The sequence below is a fragment of the Mirounga leonina genome, unplaced genomic scaffold (genome assembly GCF_011800145.1).
Source record: "Mirounga leonina isolate KUSES-001 unplaced genomic scaffold, KU_Mleo_1.0 Mir_125, whole genome shotgun sequence".
NCBI classification, from domain to species: domain Eukaryota; kingdom Metazoa; phylum Chordata; class Mammalia; order Carnivora; family Phocidae; genus Mirounga; species Mirounga leonina.
The window spans coordinates 72415711-72437328 of NW_023270305.1; the positions used below are offsets into that span (position 1 = coordinate 72415711).

The 21618-nt window shown below is 41.8% G+C and overlaps 1 long non-coding RNA gene across 1 annotated transcript; it reads right to left on the reverse strand.

Annotated features, from left to right (window-relative positions):
• Positions 1–937: 937 nt before the first annotated feature.
• LOC118007477 lies at positions 938–18923 on the reverse strand. Its single transcript, XR_004678425.1, has 3 exons — positions 18253–18923; positions 16974–17053; positions 938–1976 (listed from the first exon to the last, which is right to left on the reverse strand). It is a non-coding gene; the product is annotated as an uncharacterized LOC118007477 (long non-coding RNA).
• Positions 18924–21618: the final 2695 nt, after the last annotated feature.

Genomic DNA, 21618 nt, shown 5'->3' on the forward strand with positions numbered 1-21618 from the left:
AAGAACCTTAGGGGAAGAAGGAATGGTGGTTGGCAAGGGCAAGAGAATGAAGAAGAGACACTGAAAGTGGCAGATAAATGTTTAGATTTCTGAAGACCACCGGGAGCCTGAGTCTAAATCCAAGAATTAGCAGAAGTAGGTGTCATGATCACCCATGTGGGGTCCACGGAGGGCAAAGTGAAGAAAACAGTGGGGTCTTCCAGATATATGTTCTAGTCAGTTATCTATATATTTTACATTATCACTGCAAGTGAAGAGCAGGTTCATACCTTACTTGGCATTGTAGTCCCAATACCCAGTACCATTACCATGTTCATATTTAAGAGTTTATTGAATATAAGGGTTTATGTTCATGTTCATATACAGGTTTACTGACTGCATAAACCGACTATGCAGCAAGATTAAAATTCTCATTAACTGGCTACCATAGAGCAGAAGGAGAGGATGGAAAGTGATAAACAGTGTTATTACTAAGGCTGAGTCAGTGCCCCATCAGCAGCTGCCCATCTCCACATGCCAGAGAGAAGATGCCAGAATCTTGGATCCCTCTTCCATGTAGAAGCTCAGCACGCCCACCAGTGGTGCAGAAGAGATCCATAAAGCCTCCCCCACAGCCTCCTTTCCTTGGTCACCATGCTTACCTTGCAGCTTTGATCTCTAATTCTGCTGCCTCAGATCTATGAGGTCTAATATCAAAGCCACATCGTGGCTTACTACAAAGATTGTATCTTCTTTAACATTAATAAATTAGCATGATGGCTTATAAACCAGTCTTGTGTGAATTTGATTCATGAGAGGCATATTAATTCATGGGTGAATTAATAGAACAAATTCAAAAGTTGCAAAGCTGGGCATCAGCATCATGATCACAGGCAATTTTACTGTAATTATACTTTTGCATTGCTACGATTGAAGTAAAGAAATATAGAATTTAGTGCTCTCTTCAACTAGGCATATATATATTTTAGCCAAGGACATGGGCTTTTCTTAAAAAAAAAAATCAGAAACCTCACGAGGAAGGTATAAGACAAAATGAATAATCATTTAGACCTAGATAGTCAACAGACCTAGATTCTCAGAATTTCATAGGCACAGATGACCATGAGCCTGCTGTGGCCCTACAGTGAATCTCATTGACCTCAAACGGCAGGGGTGTAACTGACCGCTGCTACTGGCCTACTCCCAGCCAGTGACTGGGTGCTTCAGCCAGGGAGGTGGAGGCATCCACATTGTTGGAAGACATGGATCTCTTCTGATGGCCAACTTTGGTTGGAAGGCTCTCTCCTTTGGCAGAACCTTCCTTACATCACACAGAGGTCTAGGATACCTCCAGCCAGTCTTTCTTCCCTGTCTTCTTCACTCAGGGTCAAATTTGCATGGGTATTAATGTTGCTTCCAGACTTTCCCAGTTCCCTCCCCTTTATCTCAGGGTTGGCTTCTTGGAGGACCTGGACTGACGCAGAACCTTTGCATCAGGATCCAGAGGCCAAGAGGGACTGATGGCAGGTGAGAGTTTCCATAGCATTGCTCTAGCCACTGAAGAGGCTCATGGTATTATAAGAAATATAGATTTTGGTCTTTGTCCTTGGAAACTGATAGCCCCAATCTGAGTTCAAAAGCTTGAGGATTAGGGGGCTGACAGTATTAAGTCCTGGTCTGAGTCCAAAGGCCTGAGAAACAGGAGCACCAATGTTCAAGGACAGGAGAAGGTGGATGTCCTAGATCAAGCAAAAGAGAAAATTCACTCTTCCTCTTCTTTTGTTCTTTTCAGACCCTGAATGGATGGGGTGATGCCCAGTTGCATGGGCAAGGACTATCTTCTTTACTCAGTCTAGTGATTCAAATGTTAATCTCTTGGGAAATATTCTCACAGACACACTCAGAAATGATGTGTAAGTAGCTATCTGGCCATCCCCTAACCCAGTCAAATCAACACATGAAATTAGCCATCACATGCAGGTTTCTTCTCCTTTTAACTGGTAAGAAGACAAAGGGACAGTGTCAGTGAATTAAGATTTGATTGGCAAACATATTTCTGTGACCAAATCACTGAGCTAAGTGTAGTGGACATCTGTTGGGTGTGCCTGCCCAGAGCCCAACTCCTGTTCTTCTGCTAGGAGCACCACTGCTTTGTTTTGTGGAAATAGGCTTCTACATTGGATACAGTCTTTTTTTTTTTTTTTAAAGATTTTATTTATTTGAGAGAGAGAGAATGAGAGAGAGCACATGAGAGGGGGGAGGGTCAGAGGGAGAAGCAGACTCCCTGCCAAGCAGGGAGCCCGATGCGGGACTCGATCCCGGGACTCCAGGATCATGACCTGAGCTGAAGGCAGTCGCTTAACCAACTGAGCCACCCAGGTGCCCTACATTGGATACAGTCTTGATAGGAGTGTCACTCAAGATGCTTTCCCTCCCTCACTCAAGTATTGGCAGGTAACTCAAAGAGGGGCTCTCTCCCAGAACCTGAATTAGAGCAGTACAAAACTGGAGATGGTTAGAGAAGATTCATTCAGAGGCCAGGACTCTGAAGAGCCTTCCCTGGGCTCCTGAACCAGACCTCTAGAAACCAGGAACTTTGGCTTTCTTTCAAGTCTGTGGCCATCCCCAAAGCATCCCAAGACTTTCCTTTGCTTAAATTAGGCAGAGGTGGTTCTCACGGGTTGTACTGTATTCCATCTTTCAAGAAAGTCCTTTCAAGACAAAATCAGAAAGGAATAGCAAGGAAACACTGAAGTTTCTCCCCTCACAAGTAGGATCACCTTTCTCTTTAAAGGCGCCATCATATTCAGTGTCTCAGTGGAACCTCTCAAGATCCTCCTCCTTTTCCTCATGGGTTAATAGAGCCTGCCCAGAGTTATATAATTATGGAGCAATGGGGTTGGCACATATATTTAGTTATCTGACTCAATGATGCTATGCTGGGATCTCTCAAGTCACACTTTGGAGTGCCCACCTTGGTCTCAGGTTGTGATGTGGGCCCCACCACTGTTACCCTGAGGGGCCTCTTCTGGGCCTCCATTTCTGTGTCTCTAATGTGAAGATTGGATTGTCTGCCCCATAAGGCTCCTTCCCCACTCTCAAATTTTCTCTCTTTCTGTGTGACATTATGGGTAGAAAAAGGAATGTAAGAAAAAACATTTCCTCTGTGCTTAACATATGTCAGGTCCTATTCTATGTACTTTGTATGTATTAACTCACCTAATTGTCACATTGCCTGCCTCTGTGACAGAGGCTCTGTGAGGGCATGGGCTTTGTTTTGTTCACTGTTGTAGCCACTCTGTGCTTGGCATAAAAGAGACGATCAATAAATGTTACAACAGATGAATAAACAAGTTGAAAAATAAGAAAAAAATCGATGGATGAATGAGTAGAAAGGAGAAAGAGAGCAGTTTTCTCCCCCCCAAATCTAGTTCTGTGGTCTTTTGGCTTTCTTGAAGCTCAGTTTGGGTTCTCATTATTTCTCCAGTAGGCTCAAGGTGTCTTGAGGAAATTCCTGAAATAGTTCTTTTTTTTAGCTGCTGTGAAGATAATTCTGCATCTGCTTCATTTCTCTTTTTCTTCTTTCAAGTAGAACCAATAACTGAGCCCAATGGTGCAAGTACTTAGCTGAAGAATGGGTATCATTTATTTTACCAGGTTCTAGATAAGAAAGGCTCTTCCGTTTCTGAGATGGCAGGTGACAGCCCACATAACCTAGTTCCAAAGGGGAGTTTTCTATGACCAGATCACTGAGAAAAAACTTAAGCTTAGTTTTTTTGTTTTGTTTTTTTTTTTTTAAGAGAGAGAGCATGTGTGCTCATGAGCAGGGTGGGGAACATGGGGGGAGGGACAGAGGATAGAGAGAGACAATCTTAAGCAGACTCCCTACTCAGATTGAGCTGGATGTGGGGCTCAACATTCACGACCCTGAGATCATGACCTGAGCCAAAATCAAGAGTCAGACACTTAGCTGACTGAGCCACCCACACACCCCTTAAGCTCAGTTTATGATATGTGGCTGTCAGTCAGAAGTGGACAGCTGCAATGTTGTGGCTTCACCCAGGAGGGTGTCTGAAAGACGACACGGAAGACTAATCCTGGGCGGGACTGCCTGGATGGGGAGACAGCCAAAGAGATGGTCTATAGTGTTAATGATTTGGCTAGATAGCCAGGGACCTGGAAAATAAAAGACTGGGGACAAGGAGGTCTGAGAAGGGGAAACGTGCGTTGACACCTTGGAATGGGCAAAAGTTGGGAAAATATCTAACACCCCATGTGAATGTGCACCAAAGAGCAGAGGAGGACCCTAACAATCAGAAGAACAACATGCCCTATTCTGTGGATGTCACTTAGCCTCTTTTCCCTATCACCCCTGCCCTTGCCCAGTGCAGACAAAGGGGACATGGGCAATGCTTGGACTCAACAACCTATGCTTCCTTTCACTAGAGTGGTCCTGCTACTGTGGCTACTGCATGGTGGTTCAGCCACTAACAGATATTGATGCTTGGTTCCCAGTATGGCACCATCCCCAAAGGGGTCAGCCATCCACCTGGTGGGCAGGTCCATTATGGGGACTGTCATTGACCATGAGGGCTCTTCATGCCCTTGAACCAACAGGCAGGTTGTCTGGGTGACTGATCCTGATTACCAAGGGGAAAGGGCTCCTGATACACCAAGGGAGCATGATGTGTGGAAAACCTTCTAGTAAAACATAAAGGAAGGCTACAGCAACCAATAAAGATAGGACACTAAAGAACCAGTCGTTTCAATAAAGAAGGTTGGGGTCACTCCTCTGAGTGAAGAAACTCACCTGAACTGCTACCAGAGATGAAAAGGAACATGAAATGGATAGCGGAAGAAGGAAGTTAGGCTTATCAACCATGAATTGTGACCAGTTATATAACAAGGACTTGAGCCATTGTTCTATTTTCTTCCTTATTTGTTGTTTTTATATTCATCTGTAAAAATTTCCCTCCTCCTTTTCTCTATCATTTTATATGAGGAGTGATGGTGATGATTAACTTTATAATTTGGGCAGGAATTAATATCACCCAGGGTGGGATACAATGACTGATGGGCCTTTAAATCTCTCCTTTTCAGGGAGAGAGAGAGATAATCTTTATTTGTATAATGTGTCCTTGCATCTTGTAAGGTGGAAGCACGAGGTTTCTTGGTGGTGGTGAATGGACATTTAAACAATAATCAAAGGGGTAGACTGTGCCAACTATTGACCAATTGTCTCTTATAACTGCAATGTCTCTTTTCTAGTTGGTTCTGTAATGTGAAAGCTAGGAGTCTGAAAACTCTCTTGGAGTGTGGGATCTTAGAGTCCCAGGCTGTCTTGCCCCCTGACTTCCTATCACCTTCTGCCAATAGGAGGCTCCAATGGCAGATCCAAAGGTGGGAGAAGGGGAGAAACTGCTCCTTCAGTAGGTGAAATCCTGTGAGTATTCAAGAGTGTCTATGTTCAAATTAACTGGAGAATAAGAAATCATTTTGTCAGCTTTTCCAAATATTTGGGTCTTATATTTGAAGTTGCTAATTGACTGAAAAAGTGCAAGACCAAATTACATTGCACTAAAAATTACAAACATCAGCATGGGATCATTATCGCTAATGTCATGAATACCTAACAAATTTACCCCGGAAATTATGACTGTTCTCTCTTGAAAAGCCTGTGAAACATTATCCACCCAGTTGGTCATTGGGCATTACTGACTTATTAAAATGTGTAAAGACAGCATACATTTTTTTTCTCAGCGGTAACATTAGGAACCTCTTGGATCTCTGTTGACTTTTTAGCTGAAGGGATTTGGACATCTTTGTTGGCTTCAGAAAGGACAGAGTTGTTACTGTTTGATAGCTATTTGATATTTGATCTCTTTTAGCTGAAATGATTAGAGTCTTTGTAGAAATCATGTATTAACACTTTGTGAATAATTCTGTGTCTTAAAGGTCTGTGCAAATACATAAAAAACATAATTTTTTGGTTGCACAATATTGGTGAATGTACTGTCACTGAATTGTACATTTTAAAATGGCTAATTCTAGGGCACCTGGGTGGCTCAGTCAGTTAAGCGTCCTGATTTCAGTGCAGGTCATGATCTCAGGGTCGTGGGATTGAGCCCTGTGTCGGGCTGGGTGTGGAGCCCGCTTAAGATTTTCTCTCCCATTCTCTCTCATGCCACAACCCCCTAAAAAGAAAAAAAAAAAAAAAGGCTAATTCTATGTTATGTGAATTTCGCTTAAATAAAAAACTTAACGTATCTTTTTCACATTGAAAACTTATTTGCCTATAATTTCACCTAGATTCAAGGACATTTTAAAAGGTTCTCTTTGCAACAACAACAACAACAAAAAGTTTCTCATTGCCTATTTCAGCTTATCCTTAAGCTGTAGAGCCATTTCATAGGTCTCAGATCTTGGATTTTTTTGTTTTCGGTGAAACTCATGATTTTCGATCACTTAATAGGTGAAAGAGATATGGAGGACTTGTTGCACTGGTTATTTAACCCAACTATTTCAAAAGGCTCAAAATAATCAATTGTGAAAAATACACAGAAATCCCAGGATACTTCCCTATGCATGCTCAGAAAAATCACCAATTTTAAATTTGTATGAATTTGTAGGAAATCATTAAAAAAGAATTTTGGGAAAAAAAGTAAATTGTGGGAATTTAAGAGGGTTATAATGAAATATTATGACACGAATGCAAATAGTTCTGAAGCTTGCTATTTATTAATTTTATTTTTCACAGTTTCTGTCTCTATACATAGGAGATTGTTTCTTTTTCCAAAATAAAGCCGTAGAGAGGGCTCTGCAGGAAAATCATGTCTAATGGAATTATCATTGCTCTGCTTTATATGTTGCTGACGATTTTTCTAATATCAAATTATGAGGACCATCATTCAAAATTTGTTTAGAAATTTTAACCTTACATGCGTGGGCAGATATATCCTTTGTTTATTATATATATATATATATATATATATATATATATTTTTTTTTTTTTTTTTTTTTTTTTAAGATTTTATTTATTTATTTGACAGAGAGCGACACAGCGCGAGAGGGAATACAAGCAGGGGGAGTGGGAGAGGGAGAAGCAGGCTTCCTGCCGAGCAGGGAGCCCAATGCGGGGCTTGATCCCAGGATCCTGGGATTGTGACCTGAGCCAAAGGCAGCCACTTAACCGACTGAGCCACCCAGGCGCCCCATGTTTATTATATTTTACCTTTATTCTAGGTTCCAAATTTCAAAATCTACCAGACTTAACAGTTTTTACAAAAATCGTATTTCCTTAATAGTTATACCAATTTATATTAAGAAAACCTTTTATTGTATGTATGTAGGGGCTACATTAGACTCTCTCATTTCTCCCCATTTTTACGACTTAAGTCTCTGGCATAATGAATGAGAACCAATTAGCATTATTAGTTTTTTAAAAAGTAAAAAAAAAAACTAATTTAACAGAACAGAGCAAGATCCAATCCATTCATGTGAACTGAGTTTTGGTTTTTCTTTCAAAGATTTTATTTATTTATTTGACAGAGAGAGACACAGCAAGAGAGGGAGCACAAGCAGGGGGAGTGGGAGAGGGAGAAGCAGGCTCCCTACTGAGCAGGGAGCCCGATGCGGGGCTCGATCCCAGGACCCTGGGATCATGACCTGAGCTGAAGGCAGACGCTTAAAGACTGAGCCACCCAGGCGCCCCCTGAGTTTTGTTTTTAACTGGGTCTTATCCTTCACATTTTACTCCTTTTCAATAGGAGCTAATTTGTCACAAATATGTACTACATTAGTTTCCTCTGGCTGCCGTAACAAATTATCACAAACTTAGCGGCTTAAAACAACACAAATTTATTGTCCTAAAGTTTTGGAGGTCAGAAGTAAAAATGGTTCTCAATGAACTTAAATCAAGGTGTCAGCACAACTACATTCCTTTGAGGAGGCTCTTGGGGAGAATCCATTTTCCTTGCCTTTTCCAGCGTCTAGAAGCTGCCTGCATTCCTTGGCTCATGGCCCCTTCAGTCTCAAAAGCCAGCAGTAGCTGACTGAGTCTTTCTCACATTGCATCACTCAGACTCAGACTCTCTTGCCTCCCTCTTTCACTTAGAAAGACTTGTGATGGGGTGCCTGGGTGGCTCAGTTGTTAAACGTCTGCCTTTGGCTCGGGTCATGATCCCAGGGTCCTGGGACTGAGCCCCGCATTGGGCTCCCTGCTCTGTGGAAAGCCTGCTTCTCCCTCTCCCACTCCCCCTGCTTGTGTTCCCTCTCCCGCTGTGTCTCTCTTTGTCAAATAAATAAATAAAATCTTAAAAAAAAAAAGAAAAAAAGAAAGACTTGTGATTACATTAGCCCCATCCAGATATTCCAGAATAATCTCCCCATCTCAAGATCTTTAACTTAATCACAAAGACAAAGTCCCTTTTGTGAACCCAGTCACAGATTCTGGGGATTAAGATGTGAAAACCAATGACAGGCCATTAGTCTGCCTACCACACGTACCATAAAATAAAGCATAAAAACATAATGTTACAGAAGGATACTGACAACAAGATTCAATTATATTAATTTTTAAAGCACATAAAACAATACTATATACTGTGTGGGGGGAACACATGATTTGTGTAAATGATATACTTGCCATCTGCTGGATAGCTGTGACCCTGGGGAAAGGAAGAAAAAAGGGAGAGGAAAGGATCAAGGGTATCACTTTATTTCTTTAAGAAATCTGAAGCAAAGGGTGCCTGGGTGGCTCAGTTGGTTAAGCGACTGCCTTCGGCTCAGGTCATGATCCTCGAGTCCCTGGATCGAGTCCTGCTTCGGGCTCCCTGCTCAGCTGGGAGTCTGCTTCTCTCTCTGACCCTCCCCCCTCTCATGTGCTCTCTCTCTCTCATTCTCTCTCTCTCTCTCAAATAAATAAATAAATAAAATCTTTAAAAAAAAAAAGAAATCTGAAGCAAAATGTTAACATCTTATAAATCTAGGTGGCTGTTACATAAATGGATGTCTGTTATATCCTCTTATGTGTTGTGTTGTATTACTTCATAATTGATAACTAAAAAACATTAAGATAGTATCCAGTAACATCTCAGTGCTGGATAACCTGAACTAACTCCAATTTGATTTTGTTGTCATAAAGAAACCAGTTTTCCATAACTTTTACAAAGCATACTGGAAAGTGAATAAAATTTTTTTTTTGCTTTTATGACATTTGTTATACAGTCTGCTTCTCCATACAATATTTAGGTTGCTACTTAGAACTTATATGTTTTAGCATTTAGCATTCAAATTGATATTTCAATTCAAAGTGTTGATCTTTTCTGATTCAAGCACATGACTATCTAGTTAGTTGTAGAATTTGAGTATTGATCTGATGACTGACCAGAATGGCAGGAAGAAATGAGAAAAGACCTATCCATTGTATGGCCTCACTTGGTGCTGGGGAAATTACCCCAGAGATATCAATTCTGAGACACTTCCTAATAAAACTATTAGATTTCAAAGAAAAAGATAAAATCTTTAAGGCCTGCAGGGAAAAATATCAAATAAGTTACAAAAGAAAGAAGAATTAGTCTGGCAGCAAAAGAATTAGTCTGACATCAAACTTTTTGGTCTATATACCAAGAAAGCAACAATGGACACCATTTAAAAAAACAAAACAAAACAAAACAAGAAAACCCAAGGGTTTTATACCCAACGAAGTTGCCCTTCAAATATCAAGGCTAAAGAAAAACAGTTTTAGACATAATAACATAGAGAAATCTGCACCCATCAATCCTCCTTGAGGATTTGCTACAGGATGAGTATTATTTAACCAAATGATGACTGGGAAAACTTCAGAAAACATGATGGTGAGTATTTTGAAGTATATAGACGTACCTCTAAGATTAAAACAAAAATGGGGACAAAGGTAGAAGACCAATGTACAGATGTTATATATTATGACAAACTTGAAATACAGAAAGGAGCAATAGGAGAAGGGAGCAAGAAAGTAGAAAGTAGAATAAGCTTATTAGTTATTGTAGACAATAGGTGGGCTTTAAAGGATACTGATTTAAAAAATGAACCAGATCATAAAAATTAAATAAGAAAATAAAGGAGAGACCTAAATATGAGACTGAAACCATAAAGCTCCTAAAACAAAACATAGGCAGTAATCTCTTGGACATCAACCATAGCAACATATTTATGGATAGGTTTCTTCAGGCAATGGTAACAAAAGCAAGAATAAACTACTGGGACTACACCAAAATAAAAAGTTTTTGCACAGCAAAGGAAACTATTGACAAAACAAAAAGACCACCCACTGGATGGGACAAAATATCTGTAAATGATGCAACCAATAAGGGTTAATATCCAAAATATATCAAGAATTTTTACAACTCACCACCCAAACCCCCAAATTATCCAATTAAAAAATGGGCAGAGAATCTGAATTGACATTTTTCCAAAGAAGACATCCAGATGGCTAACGGACCATGAAAAGATGCTCAACATCACTCATCATCAGGCAAATGCAAATCAACACCGTAATGAGATATCACCTTATACCTGTCAGAATGGCTAGTACAAAAAGACAAGAAATAGCAATTGTTGATGAGGATGTGGAGGAAAAGGAACCCTATGCACAGTTGGTGGGAATGCAAACTGGTACGTTAGCCACTATGGAAAACAGTATGGAGGTACATTAAAACATTAAAAATAGAAATACCACACAATCCAGTAATCCCACTGTTGGGTATTTACCCAAAGAAAATGAAAACACTAATTCAAAGAGGTACATGCAGGCCTATGTGCATTACTTCCCATAGCCAAGATATAGAAGCAACCAAAGTGTCCATCGATAGATAAATGAATAAAAAAAGATGTAGTATGTGGTACACACACACACACACACACACAGAGGAATATTACTCAGCCATAAAAAAGAGTAAGATCTTTCCATTTGTAACAACATGGATGGGCTTGGAGAGCATCATGCTAAGTGAAATAAGTCAGTTGGAGAAAGACAAATACCACGTGATTTCACTTATATGTGGAATCTAAAAAGCAAAGCAAAACAAACAAACAAACAATAAAAGACTCTTAAATACAGAGAACAAACTGGTGGTTACCAGAAAGAAGGTGGGTGGGGGAGATGGGTGAGATCGAGGAAAAGGATTGAGATATACAAACTTCCAGTTATGAAATACAGAAAAAAAAAAAAGGAAAAAAGAAAAAATAGGGGAGAAAGGGCATTAAAAACTTCTAAAGAACTTCTGCCTCTAGCATGACAGAGTAACAGGGACTGGATTCACTTCCCCCGCCCCCTCCCGAAATGACTAAAACAAAGACAAAATACGTGACACAATGGTTTTCAGACATTGTACCTCAGATTATGAAGAACAGGGATTCCTGAGAGAGGAAACCTACAAGGAGAGAGGAGTGAGTGCTGCCCTTGCAGTCTGGGGACGTCTCCAGGTTGTGGGGGAATGCAGCTCGAGCCCAGGGGGTTCCCTGAGTTGAGGAAATGGGATCAGGAGTTCTGGGAGGCCAAATGGCTAGAGTGTGCAGGGCAAGAGTCAGAGAGGAGACAGCTGCACCAGAAATCTGCAGAGGGTCTTTTTCTAGTCTCAGTGCATGTGTACAAGGAAAGTACTCAAAGGCTGTGGAAAGAATCAGCCTTTCAGATTAAAGGGTACAATCCTGAGAGGTCACACAGGGCTAGGAATTGTTCTTGCGCTCACGAGCTAGAGTGGGAAGCCTCACAACTCATGGTCAGTGAGTAGAGTCCTCAGAAAATTATTGCCTCAGTAACACAGTCATATTAGTCACAGACTAAACGCTGCTTTGATCCCACCTAACCAACCCAAAAAGCAAAATTGAAAGGATCAAACTGTTTCTAAATAGCTTAACTTCATCCCAGAACAAAGCTCAATGATATTGCATGAGTACAAAAACATCTAGTACTCAAAACAAGATACAATATTCAGTAAAAAAAAAAAAAAAAAATGCTGGTGTTCTGGTATTCAATAAAAAATTTCTTTTTTTTTCCCCAAACCAAATCATTTTTTTTCTTTTTTTAAATTATTATGTTATGTTAATCACCATACATTATATCATTAGTTTTTGATGCAGTGTTCCATGATTCATTGTTTGCATATAACACCCAGTGCTCCATGCAGAACGTGCCCTCTTTAACACCCATCACCAGGCTAACCCATCAATCAAAAATTTCTGAGCATACAGGGGAGCCTGGGTGGTTCAGGTTGGTAGAGCATGTGACTCTTGAGCGTGGGGTTGTGAGTTCGAGTCCCACACTGGATCTAGAGATTACTTAAAAATAAAATCTTAAAAAAATTTTTTCTGGGCACCTGGGTGGCTCAGTTGGTTAAGCAACTGTCTTCGGCTCAGGTCATGATCCTGGAGTCCCGGGATCGAGTCCCGCATCAGGCTCCCTGCTCAGCGGGGAGTCTGCTTCATCCTCTGACCCTATCCCCTCTCATGTGTTCTCTCTCTCTCATTCTCTCTCTCTCAAGTAAATAAATAAAATCTTTTAAAAAAAAATTTTTCTGAGCATGCAAAGGAGCAGGAAAATATGACCCACAGCGAGGAGAAAAGCAAATGAATAGAAACAGACCCAGAAATGACAAGATGATTAAATCAGCAGACAAAGCAAACCGTTAATAAAACTCTTACTATGTTCAAGAAGGAAAAGCTTGAATGTGTTAAATAGAGACAAGGAAGATATAAAAAAGACACAAATGAAAACTCTAGAGGGACACCTGGGTGGCTCAGTTGGTTGGGCATCTACCTTCGGCTCAGGTCATGATCCCAGGGTCCTGGGATCGAGTCCCACATTGGGCTCCCCGCTTGGCGGGGAGTCTGCTTCTCCCTCTCCCTCTGCTGCTCCCCCTGCTTGTGCTCTCTGTCTCTCTGATTAATAATAAAATATTTAAAAAAAAGAAAACTCTACAGATGAACCATACACTAGAATTAATAGCTGATTAGACACTGCAGAAGAAACAAGGCCTAAGTACAGAGGTAACCACCAGAAGAAAACATGAACTTTCCTAAATACTAAGAATGTTTTAATAAATAAGAGTAAAAAATGCACTTTTTTTTTTTTGGAGAGGGAGAGGCAGGAGGAGAGAGAGAATCTTAAGCAGGTTCCGGGCTGGATCTCACAACTCTGAGATCATGACCTGAGCGAAATCAAGAGTTAGACACTTAAAAGAGCCACCCAGGCACCCCAAGAACGCACATCTTGTAGAAAAAGAAGTATAGTAAATAAAATAGACATCATTATAAAATTTGACAGACCAAACATACCAGTTGTGAACAGGCCTAACTCACCTACTACAAGAGTAAGATTTTCACTTTGAGTCACAAAACTAGACCCAACTATATGCTGCAAACAAGACACGTACCCCAAACAAAATGATTCAGAAAGACTATGCATAAAGGTATGGACAAAGCTTTATCAGACTCACAGAGAAAGAAAAGGAAACAAAATATAGAATTTATCACAATAGAGCTTTATGCTTACCTGTACACGTTCATTAGCATTTATTAACAGAATTTTTTAACTTCTCAAATCGACCAATGGACATTAAAAATGGTTCTATGTTTGTACTTGGCTTCACTGCCTTTTTTATGCGGGACCGAATATAACTACAGCTACCACTTGAAGAATGACTGACACATCAGGCACAGCACCAAGAGGCTTTACGTACACATCTCATTCCATCTTCAGAACAACTCTATGGCATTACGTATGTATTATGTATATTACTCCCAGTTTACTAGGGAGAAAATGGAAGGTCAGAGAGGTCAAGTACTTTGCCCATGGTCATACAGGAGTCAGGGGCATAGCCAGTACTCAGCCTCAGGCTTGCCTGAGTCCCTCGCTCTGGACTCATCCAGTAGTCCACACTGCCTTATCTTTCATGAAGCCCTGATGAGTATTTAAAAAATATGGACAGGTTACCAGAATGCATGTTAAATACTAATTGAATATAAAAATATGCCACATAGAATAAATACCATTCATTTTATTGGGTTTTGTTCTTATTTTTTATTTTTTTAAAGATTTTATTTATTTATTTGACAGAGAGAGAGAGCACAAACAGGGGAAGCAGCAGGGAGAGGAAGAAGCAGGCTCCCCACTGAGAAAGCCTGATGTGGGGCTCGATCCCAGGACCCTGAGATCATGACCTGAGCCGAAGGCAGACGCTTAACCGACTGAGCCACCCAGGCGCCCTGAAATACCATTCATTTTAGAGAAGACTTTAAAATGCCCATCGTGGAGCTCCAACTCATGACCTTGAGATCAAAACTACACACTCCACCGACTGAGCCAGCCAGGCACCCCTGACTTGCTCAACTTTTGAACTGTACAATTTCCATGGGTTATGGATCCTAACACAAGCTGCATTTGTATTCCTGACCTGAGGAATGTCAATACGCTGACTGTGCATACGAAGACACACAACAATAAAGGCTTTCATAAGATTGCATTTATGCTAATGTAATTTAAGTACATAGTATCTCCATTCAATTAGGAGTAGTATCAACTTATTTTTATCTGGATTTAAATTCCCTAAGAATTCTAGCAATGTCCATAACGAGAATTCCTGGCCTCAGGAACCGTGTGACATGATAAATGTTTGTTGTGTTCAATTGCTGAGTTTGGGGGTAATTTGTTACACAGCAATAGATAACCAAAACATTGTGATACAATCTACATCAACTAAGCAGATGATATGGAAGTTATTGGTTATCATGGCAGGACATCTCAAAATTTACTGAGTGGTTCTAATTAAATCAATACTTAAATTATTGGAGACAGAATGTCTCATGGCTCACAGAACGGTGCCTTGGAATACAGCTCTGTCAGTGATATTAAGCATTTACTCATCACCATCTTCTAGGGAGCGAGCCACTAAATCTGGATTATAAGAATAATTTGGCTGCATTCTCTGTTGGGGAATAAAGACGATCTTGTTTTCCTATCTCTGAATTTAGACGAATGACCCCTTCCAATCTATTCTACTCTTTTGATCTGTTTTATGCCTGTCAAACAACTCTGAATAATAATTCAGCTTTCCTGATGGCTGGGAAGGAGGGTGGGGTGGGGTTCTTCACTGTGAGGCAAGAACATTTGGATCTGTGGATGCTGTCCTAGCCTGCTCAGCCAAAGGCCATCTGGACAAACCCCAAGTCTGACAAAGTCAGGTTTATTGGTTCAAGGAAATAGAGCCTGCCTATCAGCAGAGCCCTGGGGCATTTCACCAAAGAAAGAAAGAGATAGGTTATTATGTAATTTGGGGGAAGGGAGTTTAGGTAAAATTTAAATGAAGTAATGTTTGGATAACTTCAAGCAAATAGGGCTGTGTGTAAGGGGTCAGCTTTGGGTGTAAACTGCAAATCAGTCTCAGGGCTTTGCTTCTTGGAAATTAGCAAATGAAGATAGCTATATAAATTTCTTATCTAGAAAACCCTTATCTGGAGCCTACATTTGGGTTGAAAGGCAGGCTGTTTCTCTATGTTAAAGACATAGATCTTCCTGGCAGAGGTGGGATCTTTCATTCTCGCTGATTGGATTTTAAACAGCAAAGTTTCTGACAGCTGATTTTAGGTTTCTCACCAAGAAAACAGAAGTCACTCAAAAGGGGGTTTGTTATGACATTTTACAGCTTTAGCATGACCTTGGGAGTAATACTGTTTCCAGTTAACTTTGTAGCTGGCTTTGTGTCTGTTCTGCTAGCCAGATTCAGGGTAGGGCAGTTTTTCCTTTCTCAGTAGGGTGTCCGGAGAGAGAATTGTTTGAATCTTTATTAAAAAAAAAAAAAATCATCAGCTACTTTGCTGAATGTAGTATACCACAGATGAATACAATAAAAAATAATTGCTATGTTTCAAAACCAACTAACCAACCCCAAACAGTCATACTGTTTCCCTGTTCCCAAGTACTTTTAGGTCAACTACATCATTCTTTCACAATTATCTATAAAAAAGTAGCATTCACATCAGAGAGATCCGGAGCATGATCTTAAAAGTAACTAAAATATTGTATGACTTGGGAAACATGAGTCAAGACAAAACAAATGTTTTTTTCTTATTCCATGAGAACCTGAGAGGTCAATGCCAAGAACATGTCTTTCTTGTTAGAAGGTGTTAATCGGTGTCCAATCAGAAAAACAAACACTCTAGATAATTCTAGTAAACAGCGATTTAATGCAGGGACTTGGCTAGAAAGACGCTGTAAGGGCTGGAAGAGCCTAAGACCCAAGAAGTGGGGATTATGGCAAAAGCCCCGACTGCCTGGCTGGGGGACGTGGGTCTGTGTTACCATTCTTATCTTTTTTTTCTTTTTTAGATTTTATTTATTTATTTGTTAGAGAGAGAGTGTGTGGGCGAGAGTGAGTGAGAGTACAAGCAGGGGGAGCTGCAGGCAGAGGGAGAAGCAGGCTCCCTGCTGAGCAAGGAGCTAGATGCGGGACTCGATCCTAGGGCACTGGGATCATGACCTGAGCCGAAGGCAGTCGCTTCGACTGAGCCACCCAGGCGTCCCTACCATTCTTACCTTATTGAATCAAGATAAACATTTGAATCGCAATTTGATACTGAAAAATCCACAGATAAGCCTGTTGAGTGGTGGTTCAGAGCATGGACTCGAGCAATTCCTAGCTGCGGGACTCTGGGCAGGTTTTCTCACTTGGCAATTAGAGGAGGACCTACCTCCCACGGTTGCTGCAGTGGCTAAAGAGGGCACAGCTTGTGAACGGCTCATAGCAGGCCTGGACCGTAAATCAGTGGTCCTTCAATCTGGAAGCAGTACCTGCCTAAACCCAAGGCCATGCCAGGGACGGCCACCCACCCTTATGGAGAATGGAAGGAAAACTACATGGAAATGACGTGGATCTTCCTGAAACCCCTACAGCTTTGAGAGGAGGGAGGGGCGGTTGGTGTCTGACAGTCCTGGGTTTAGTACCCGCTGGGCTGCCTACCTGGTCGGGGCACCGGGAGTGCAGGTCTGAAGAGTTTGCTGAGCTGCAGGTTTCCCATGTGGAAAACAAGCATTTTCTTCCTTACAGGACAGATGTAAAAACTAGAAGAGATTTTTTTTTTAACGTTATGTTAAGAACCTAGCTTATAACAGTTCAACGACAGGAACTGCCGTAATTGAATAATTATATTATAAATAATTAACATGTAAATAATTAAAAATAATTGAAATAATTAAATATTTAATTAAAATCACTATCAAAATATCATAATAAAGTATTGTGTCTGTCCTGTCATCATGTGCAGGGAAAACACTTATCTGCGCTTGTTTTCAAAGGGAGAGCGTGGTCTGCATGCCTGTCCACCACGGATACTTCATTAAAGGTGGCTCGGGGCCGCACTCTCTCCGGCCTGAATCTTGCATTCCGGGTTTGGGATTCTTTGTCCCCGGATTCCAGGTTCTGGAAAAGGGGAAGTTCCCAGGTATCGCCAGCAGGGGGCGCAGCGATCCTTTGCCAGGCTATCGTGAAATATCCGCCGGGTTTGGAAGCCTGGGAAGTTTAGTCAGAAGCTCTCGTAGGGTCACCAGTTTATCTGCAAGTGGCCAGGAGGATGCACGACCTCAGTGAGGGGCAAGAAGGCTAGGGACGAGGGTCACAGCAGGAGAAGGAGTAAAGAAGATGTGTCAGTGAGAGGTACCCGTGGGACTTGGGGCGGGGCTCTGGCCCAAAGCCCACAGATAATTCATCCCTGCTTGCCAAAACATGTGTCGAGTGCTTACCGTGAGCCATAGACAGGGCACAGTGTGAAATCAGGCCCCTCAAGCAGCTCACAGTCTTGCTGAGGAGTTTGACACAGGGACAAATGGCTAATATGTAATGTGAAAATCACGGGACAGCATGCCACCATCTCTTTAACCCTTAGGACGAGCCAGGCACTTTATGATACTCTTCCTACTTCGCCCATGAAGAAACCGCTTTTAAGGGATTCACTCATTGCCCAAATTCACAAAGCTGAGAAACAACGGATTCAAGCCATGCCACTCTATTTTAAAGGCTATGGTTAGTAGCGCTTTACAAATCACTACTCCTCCACTAAAACGAAGCAAAAGAGCCCCGCTCCGATAAAGCTCACCCCTCCAGGTTAGTCTCGGCAGGTGTCGTCGCGAACAGGGCGGGCATCCCCCTCCCCCACTGGGCTCGGGTGCCCCTCTTTCCCTCCTCCCTGCTGGCACCTCCCCACCTCCTGCTCACTGTTCACTCTCTAAGGCATCTGGCTCACCTTAACCACCATCTTCCGGTCGCTTCAGCGGCCGCTCCCACAGCCACAGCCTGGCCTTGGTGATCACTGACAGATGGGCTCCAGAGAGCACTAGTTCCCACACTTCCCTGTTGGCAGCGACTTGGCCTTCCTGCTCGTTGGCTCAAGTGCCCCCTTGCAGCTGTGAAAATTGGTAGAAGGAAACCTCATTTAACTCGGGGTGAGGAGGCCAGCAGGGGGAGCGCTCACGCCCTGCCACGGGTTGTCAATTGCAGACCCAAAAGGAAGACTTGCGCAGACAGGTAATTGAGTTCGCTACTACTTCACTCTGCAGGCAGGAGGGAGAAAGGGTTCTCCCTGCTCCCACAGCCCAGCCAACGGGAGATGTCACACTCAGCCAATGAAGAGCCACTGCACTTTGAACTCCCAGTTTACACCAATGAACATTTTGTAACAGCTCCACCAACTCCCCCCATTTCCTCCAGGAAAGATCCGTCCTCCCCTTTGTTTGGGGGGCTTGCCTAGGATTTTGCCACCGCCTGCTTGTCCCAAGTTGCCATTCTCTGCTCTTCCTGAATAAACCCATTTTTGATGGAAAGATAGCGGACAGTTTTATTTTTAAGGTTAACACAGCTATTCTTTGCTTTACTGGGTCCCCTGACAGCTGGTCTAGCTTCTCCCTGCAATCATCTCTCCTGACTTCACTTCCTTCGTTCTCCAGCTTAGTTCCCAGGATGTGGCATGTCAGCTACCCTTAAAGAGCACCCGAAGCTCCTGCTTGTCCCACCCTCCTCCGTGGTGCTGGCTTCTACCTCCGATCACCTGTCCTTGCCCATGACTGCATTCCGCAGCTGTGGTGGGAAACCTTGCAGCAGGGGAGCCTGTTGGAAGACGGGGGAAGGCAATCGGCGATTCTGAACGGAGTTGAGGGAGTGCTCATCTGAAGGCTTCAGCGTGCCCTGGGAGAGGAACGAGGGTGTGGGCTCCCAGGGCTGAAGGCTGTGGAGGGGCCCTGACAGCTGCTTGAGAGAATGGGGAGCACCCAGGAGGAGGGGGGAGTTTGGTGGCGTGGAGGCCCCAGGGAGGATGTGGACCCTGGATCTAAGGTGGGACCGATTCTGTGGTTGTGGCTTTCCTCTGTTACCACTTGGTTGCAGAGATGAACAACCAATTTATCCAACACAAAACAGTGGGGATGTTGGGGATACTGGCCAAAGTGTTGGAGCAGAAGCTACAGAGATTATCAGATGACCTGGCTTAAAAACCTGATTGTTTACGGATTGTTTACAAAACAGAAGCTTTCTGAGGGCAGGGCCTTGTTCTGCATGGAGTCCTACCCTGTTGTGGGTCACTCCTTGAGCAGGTGAAGTGAGACGATGAGAAATCAAGAACCTCAGGGCTCTGGCAGCAGGAGAGAAGGCTGAGGGAGAGAGGGTGCGGCTGCAGGAGATGTCCGAAGGCACAGAGTTGGAGATGGGTCACTTCTGGAGATGACCTGCTCAGGACCCGAGGCCCTGAGGTTGAGTGCAGGTGGGTGACCAATCCATCTCTGTTTGCCCAGACCTTCCTAACTCAATCACTGAGAGCCCTGTGCCCTGGAGAACCTTCAGTCTTGGGTAAATGGGCCAAGGGGTCACTAAGTGGTAGACGGCAATATCTCTGAGAAGCCAGAATATCAGTCAGTGGTCTATGGAAGCCGCAGGATTGATCACTCTTATGGGCCTGTGTAATTTTTTTGCCACACTCAATGTGGGACTCCTTGGGCATGTTTTCTCAGCAGTGAAAGGGAGATTTTTCATAGCCCTTAGCTCTAGGAATAACAAGTATGCTAAAAATGGCAAATACTTCCAAGAGTGGGAATGCCAAAGTGTGGCTACATCAGCTTTTTCAAGTCTGTAAGTTAAGTGCTTTGTACTCAGAGCCTTAAAGAATCCTATCGACAAAGGGAAAAATGAAGGGGGGGAATCGGAGGGGGAGACGAACCATGAGACTATGGACCCTGAGAAACAAACTGAGAGTTCTAGAGGGGAGGGGGGTAGGGAGATGGGTTAGCCTGGTGATGGGTATTAAAGAGGGCACGTTCTGCATGGAGCACTGGGTGTTATACGTAAACAATGAATCATGGAACACTACATCAAAAACTAATGATGTAATGTATGGTGAGTAACATAACATAATAAAATAAAATTAAAAAAAAAAGAATCCTATCAACAAAGCTCTCCCGCTAATTCTTTTCTTTCTAGTGGAAATTTAAGTTGATTTATTATAATAGTATCTATTTTCTTTGGAATATAATAATGTCAATTTGCAATATTATATGAAAGGACTATATATAAATAATCATAATTTTATTTAATTGAGCATGAGAATCATACCAAGAATGAAATAGTCTTTGGTTAAATAGACATGACTAGTGTTGAAAATAGATTTCACACTCCACATGCATTACATAGCATAGACAAACCATAGCTTCACTATAATTCAAATTTTCTAATAACTGACTTGCTGTTATAGCAATCAAATGTGCATCAATAAATTATCCTAGAGATGTTTTATTTTCAGAACAGCATTTGATGGTTAAATCATTAAAAGTGAAATACTGACTTTCTGGAAAAATTGCAGAAATACATCTCAACCAAAAAATAACTCTTTCATAATGCATCAATACATACAAGGTATATTGAAATAACATCAGAATTGTATTCTCTATGTCAACATCATGGACATGTACAATCACTATAAATAAAAACATGGGGGTCAGGATATAGTTATTCACAGAAACAAAAGAATTATTTCCCAGAATATTTAGGAATATTCCAGGAAGATTACCGGGAATACAGTTCTTTGCTATAAACATCAGGGGAGAATCACTATGTACAGACTTGGATTCCTATATGTACCTATAGCTTACTCAACATGCTTATGTCAGAAACTTGAAGATATCCTCCCTTTCTAAGTGTCCCACATAAAATCTATATAGAGATTTGTTGAATTCTTATTAATTTGTATTCAATATTAAATTGAATACATTTAAGGAAACTTAAATCTTCTCCCTCTTTCACAAATGCATATATTAATGGTTAACCAAAGACAACTAATGTCTGTTCTGCTAGATTTTGGCATAGTTCAGTTCTTTGTTTTCATTAGGGACGAACAAGATATAGCATAAATGCCTTAGCACATAAGCTAAACCTTATATTTTGTTTGTACTAAACTTTTTACTCTAAGATAATTGCAGATTCTGAGATAATTGCAGAAATTGTCGCTTCACATGCAGTTGTAAGAAATAATACAAAGAGATCCTGTCTGCCTTTTACCCAGTTTTCCTCAAGGGTAATATCTTGTAAAACTATACCATATCCCAACCAGGATTTTGACATTGATACA